At 41.9% G+C, this 6000-nt stretch overlaps 1 protein-coding gene across 1 annotated transcript in view; it reads right to left on the bottom strand.

Annotated features, from left to right (window-relative positions):
• PATE2 (prostate and testis expressed 2) overlaps window positions 1–6000 on the bottom strand; it is a 57741-nt gene that overhangs the window by 2532 nt on the left and 49209 nt on the right. The window lies entirely within an intron of this gene.

Here is a 6000-nt window from a genome sequence, read left to right as displayed (position 1 = left end):
ACATTCCCTGCTTAGGAGCTTAACTCATCTAACAGAGTTGACAGGGGATGGATCGTGGGGAGGCCAGGAGTAACGACGGACTTCTTCAAGAGGACTCCTCCTACAGCTTTTGTGCATGAGCCTCTTTCCTGTGGCTTTTCTTAGACTGAATCAGCAGGATCTCAGTCTCTAAGGCAGTGAGGCCATTCCTTGAAGCCTGTTCCATCACCCAGCCTACTGCCTCCCAGCCCCTTGTGCTAGTAGGTGCCCACCACATTTCGGAGTGGTAAGTACAGGATTGGAGGTGCAGCAAGACACCCCCAACCAGCAGTTCTCCACCAATTTCCAGGACTGTTGTCACAGTAGATGGGCTTCCCTCTACAGGCTGTTGGGACATTGACAAATCAGGCTGGAGAAGAAGGACTAGAAGTTATACTGTCCCCTAGCTGTAACTTGCACCTCTTCAGCCTACCTAGGAAAACCCATGTGTGATGCCCATGAGAGTGAAAACACCCAATTTAACGTCATTTGAATTTTCTCTGAAAGTGTATCGGGAAGAATGGGGATTGTCCCCCCAAATATGACATGCTAAGAGTGAGCCAGGTTTGGGCTCACCAGGGCTACCAGAACAGAAAGCCCTATGATAGGGCTCAGATAAGAACTAAGAACGTGAAACACTTTGTATTTCTAGCTCTCCATCGTAGCCCAGACCTCTTAGCCAGGGTAAATGTCAGAGACTTCAGGCAGCAGGATCCAGTCTCAAGATGGTCATCTGTCCATAGGGAATAGCAGCTAGAGCCTGCAGGTGCCCCTCTGGCGTGGGAGGAGGAACCACCTGGCCATGAGGGTAGCTGCAGGACTGTCCGGATAAAGGTTAACTGCCACAAAGGCATTGCTTAGGCTTGTGTGTTGAAGTGCAAACTAGAACTTTTTGTTCCAGAATGACTTTGAAGATGGAAACTCAGGTTCAAGGCATACTGATTTTCCTTGATGGGTAAACAGCTCTGATATTGAGCCTGAGCGAGACTGGGACCCACTCTATAATGCTTGAGGGCCACTGTCTGAGGAGACATCCAGAAAATGCATAAAGATCCTAAGAAGCTCAAGTGAAATGTATAGAGAGGTTCTCTTTGTGTCTCTTCCTCATTTGCACAGCCACCAACTCCTTGAGCTTTGTTGGCACCTGCAGGAGCCCTTCTACTTGTTACAAACTTCTGGAATAGGTCATCTTCTCTTAGTTCTCCCTGGGGGCAGGGAAGAGGAGGTACTTGGGAGGAAAGGAAAGGAATAGCCTACAGGGAGTGTCAGGATTTGGGGGAGACAATCTATTTTCCACACATGTCTAGCTCCAGAAAAATTTCCTGAGCTTTAACACACTGTGACAGAAACTTTGTCAATTACTCAGTTATTTTCTAAACACCCCAGATCACGTGAACTCATACAACATCATCTATTAGCTAGGAAGTCATAAACCCCTCACTCATACTACAGTTACTGAAGGGATCTAGGACCTCAGCAAGAGAGTAACGGAGAGCTTCAGTAGCAGAGGGAAGGAAGAGAAGGCATCACTCCCTAATCACTAAGATTACTGTTACTGCCCATAAACTTGCCATCAAGATTTCTTTTTTGATTTACAAAAATTTTTAATGCTTATTTTATATTTTTATTTAAAATTTTTTTTACATTTATTTATTTTTGAGATACAGAGAGAAACAGATCATGAGCAAGGGAGGGGCACAGAGAGAAAGGGACACACAGAATTGGAAACAGGCTTCTGAGCTGACAGCTCAGAGCCTGACGCAGGGCTTGAACCTATGAACTGTGACATCATGACCTGAGCAGAAGGCAGATGCTCAACTGACTGAGCCGCCCAGGTGCCCCAATGTTTATTTTATTTCTGAGAGAGGGAAAGGCAGAATGTGAGAAGAGGAGGGAGTCAAAGAATCTGATGCAGGCTCCAGGCTCTGAGCTGTCAGAAGATTCCAACGCGGGGCTCGAACTCACAAATCGCAAGATCATGACCTGAGCTAAAGTAGGAAACTTCACCAGACGGAGCCACCCAGGCACCCCACATCAAGATTTCTATTGCTTACCCTCCCAGGATTTTATTTGTATATGCCTTTGCTGCCTCTGGCAATCTCTCTGCCTCTCCTAGCAGTGCCTTTGCTTTCTCATTCAATCACATCACTCTTCCAACCCAATCTTTTTTTTTATTAAATTTTTTAATGTTTTATTTATTTTTGATACAGAGAGAGACAGAGCATGAGAGGGGGAGAGGCAGAGAGAGAAGGAGACACAGAACGGGAAGCAGGCTCCAGGCTCTGAGCTAGTTGTCAGCACAGAGCCCGATGCGGGGCTCGAACCCACGAACGTGAGATCTGACCTGAGCCGAAGCCGGAGGCCCAACCGACTGAGCCACCCAGGCACCCCACTTCCAACCCAATCTTGATTGGGGGATAGGTAGAACTGGCTAGGATAGTTCTTTCACCTAGAACTAGGTGCAAAGGCTCCTGTTATTATCAACTATGTGTTCATCCTGGGTTAGTGGCCTCTCCCCCATTTACATAGAGGCTATTTAAGACCAGAAGCCTCTTATTACTTAGATAACACACCTTATCCACTTATCAGAACACACTGTTATATGAATTTAAATCAAGCACTTCTTGGGATGTTTTTAATGTATCAGATAGAGGAATGACATAGAAACTATTACACTGTGGTTCACAAAATTTATGTAATTAGATGAACAACTCACTCTGTCACCCCATCCCCCTGCATATATGCCAACACCAACATTCATTTGGGAATATAATACAATTTAAAACTCTTGCTATCTCTCTTCACACATAGACAACCATGTAGAAACTCCTGTTTAAAATGGTAGTCTTCCCAAAGCAGAGTAGTCAATTCAAAACTTCAGCTCAGGCTTTTGCAGCCAACCATGGGCTATCAAACTGTCATCTTTATCACTTAAAAAGATAGCATCTGTGGTCTCATTTTTATGCACCTGAGCTGCTCATCAGCAGGTTTGAAACAGGAGGATGAATAAGGAGTTCCAAGTAAAACTGAGCATATTAATGAAAAGTTTATCCTCAGAATTGATGGAATTACATGAGATTAAAATCTATTTAGTAGAATATTTATCTTTGCAAATTAATGTTTGCATTTGGGATACGATTGTTTCCAACTGGATTCCCCATGATGGAGAGGGAATTGCCTTACCTTGCATTGCTAGGAAGGTCTTTAAGGGAATAGAACTTGAGCTAAAGCTCACCCAAATTGTCCTCCTAAAATACACATCTTAGAGCTCACCACAATGTCAACCAATTCGTTGCTTTGGAAGCAAAATTCTATGGGTTCCCAAGTGCCAGAATCAGACTGATGGAGAGGGAACAGGTTTAACCTCCTTTTTAGGTTCATTCTTCAACACATACCTTGGATGCTTGCTATGTGCTAGATACTGAGGCATTGTTTTAGGTACTAGGGATACTTCTAAGAACAAAAGAAACAATTAAAGGTCAAGAGGTAGTGCTTTGAAGAAAGACTCAGAGGTACAGAGGGACTGATTTCAATTTAAATGGAATTAGAGAATATGAAATGGAGAAGCTAATGTATGCTCCCTCAGAAAGAATGGAACTTACGAAATGAAAGACTAGTTTCCCATAAGAACCTGATTTATTAAAGACAGTGGAGCCTTATCTCGTGACCACTGAACATCTACCAAAAATCTCTCGCTATCCTCAAGCCACTGAAATTACTTCTTGTACTCTAGCTGGACTTCCCTGTCTTTGCATCATTTGACCATAAACACAGTCCATGCCAGATCCGGAACAGACTCACTGGAGCTTGCTACAGCATGTGTTTCTCCAAATGCAGTCCCTCTGCTGTTACCAAATGAACTCAATTTTGGTAATTTAAACTTTCTTCCATTCACCTCTTTATTTAGGTAGACAGAACAAAGCTAGGACCAGGGTCACATCTGTGAGAAGGCCAAGTGGGATAGATTTCACTTTCCTTCTCTTTCCATTGGACTGTGAAATGGTCATATTTAGTATGTAGTTTGCATTTTTTCTTCACCTATGCCAGCCAGTCAGTAAAGTGTGATATGTCCGTATAATTCTGAAAGGTGATATGTTGGGAATAAAGGAACTGGGCCTTCCTACGTTAACTCCTTTATTGAGGCCCATTTCAAGGTAGCAACACTGTATCAGTTTAACATAATGCTCTCATGGCTTTTGGTTTCAGATGACAGCTCTCCTACATTTGTGGCCTTAAGAATGGAACTTAACCTCATGTATTCATAAGGTTGTAGTAAGAATAAAATGAGATAATGTGCATCAATGGCATAGATTAGCACTTGGCACAAGAAAGTGCTCATTACCTTTTTAAAGTAAAACTTATAATAAGTTATGAAATCAAGGACAGCAGCCGAAGAGTCCCAGAGAGGGACCAGAATCAACTGAACCGGGGCCTGTTGTGGAAGGAAATCACACTGAGAACAAGTTATAGTATTAATCTGAATTAGGAGTGAATTTAAGACTAATCTCCTTTTATCTCCAATATATTGCCAAGATGAGCCCTTTGAAGGAGGAGTTTGCAAAAATACAGAAACAGAACTTGGGGAGGAATACGTTGAGTTGCTGCTGGATGAGATCACAGAAGTGCAAGGGCAGCCACGTGTGAGACGGAGCCACCGAGTCTAGCCTTAGACTGGAGTTTTGATGCAGCCGATGCCTCAGGGTAGATGGCCAATCTCCAACAGCCCCAGAATAGACACTTGGTTTTGTAGATCATATTAGAAGAAGTACATTTCACTTCTGGACACCTAGTACAAGGAAACCCAAAATACCTTTTGGGTTGTTGTTCCTGTGGACTAGGGATGCTGACAGTCCAAATGCTTCCTCAATTCCTGAATTAGGCTGGTGGGTTCCTTATTCCCTGCACAAATCTGTATAATTAGACTCTTGAAACATACAACTTTTTGAAGTTTTTATTAAATTTTCCTATTTCCTGTTTGTTTTTATTTTTGTTTTTATGTTATTATTTATATTTTAAATACAATATTGGTATCAGAAGTAGAATTCAGTGATTCATCATTTACATACAATCCCAGTGCTCATCACAACAAACACCTTTCTTAATACCTATCACCCTTCTACCCCATCCCCCACCAACCTCCTTCCATCAACCCTCAGTTTGTTCTCTATCGTTAAGAATCTCTTATGGTTTGTTTCAAAACTCTCTCTTTTTCCCCCTCTCCCATATGTTTATCTGTTTTGTTTCTTAAATTCTATATATGAGTCAAATAATATGGTATTTATCTTTCTCTGACTGACATTTCTTTTAGCATAATACACTCTAGCTCCATCCACATCATTGCAAATGGCAGGATTTCATTCTTTTTGATGGCTGAGTAATATCCCATTGTATATACATACCACCTCTTCTTTATCCATTCATTGGTCAGTGGACACTTGGGCTCTTTTGATAGTTTCTCTGTTGTTGATAATGCTGCTACAAACATAGATTGCAGGTACCCCTTCGAATATGTATTTTTTTTATCCTTTGGGTAAATACCTAAGAGTACAACTGCTGGGTCATAGGGTAGTTTTTTTGTTTTGTTTTGTTTTTTAGTTTTATTTTTTTAAGTTCTTTGAGCAACCTCTATCCTGTTCTCCAGACTGGCTGCACCTATTTGCATTCCCACCAGCAGTGCAAGAGGGTTCCCCTTTCCCCGAATTCTTGCCAACACTTGTTGTTTCTTGTGTTGTTAATTTTAGCCATTCTGACAGGTGTAAGGTGGTCTCTCATCATGGTTTTGATTTGTATTTCCTAATGATGAGTGATATTGAGCATCTTTTCATGTCTCTGTTAGCCATCTGGATGTTTTCATTGGAAAGAGGTCTGTTCATGTCTTCTGTACAATTCTTAACTTGATTATTTTTTGGGGGGGTGTTGAATTTTTGGTTTTTTTTGGGGGGGGTGTTGAGTTTTAAAAGTTCTTTATATACTTTGAGTACT

This window comes from Suricata suricatta, chromosome 11, assembly GCF_006229205.1.
Source record: "Suricata suricatta isolate VVHF042 chromosome 11, meerkat_22Aug2017_6uvM2_HiC, whole genome shotgun sequence".
NCBI lineage: Eukaryota > Metazoa > Chordata > Mammalia > Carnivora > Herpestidae > Suricata > Suricata suricatta.
The sequence above is the reverse complement of the archived record's forward strand: the minus strand, read 5'-3'. Positions and strand labels throughout refer to the sequence as shown.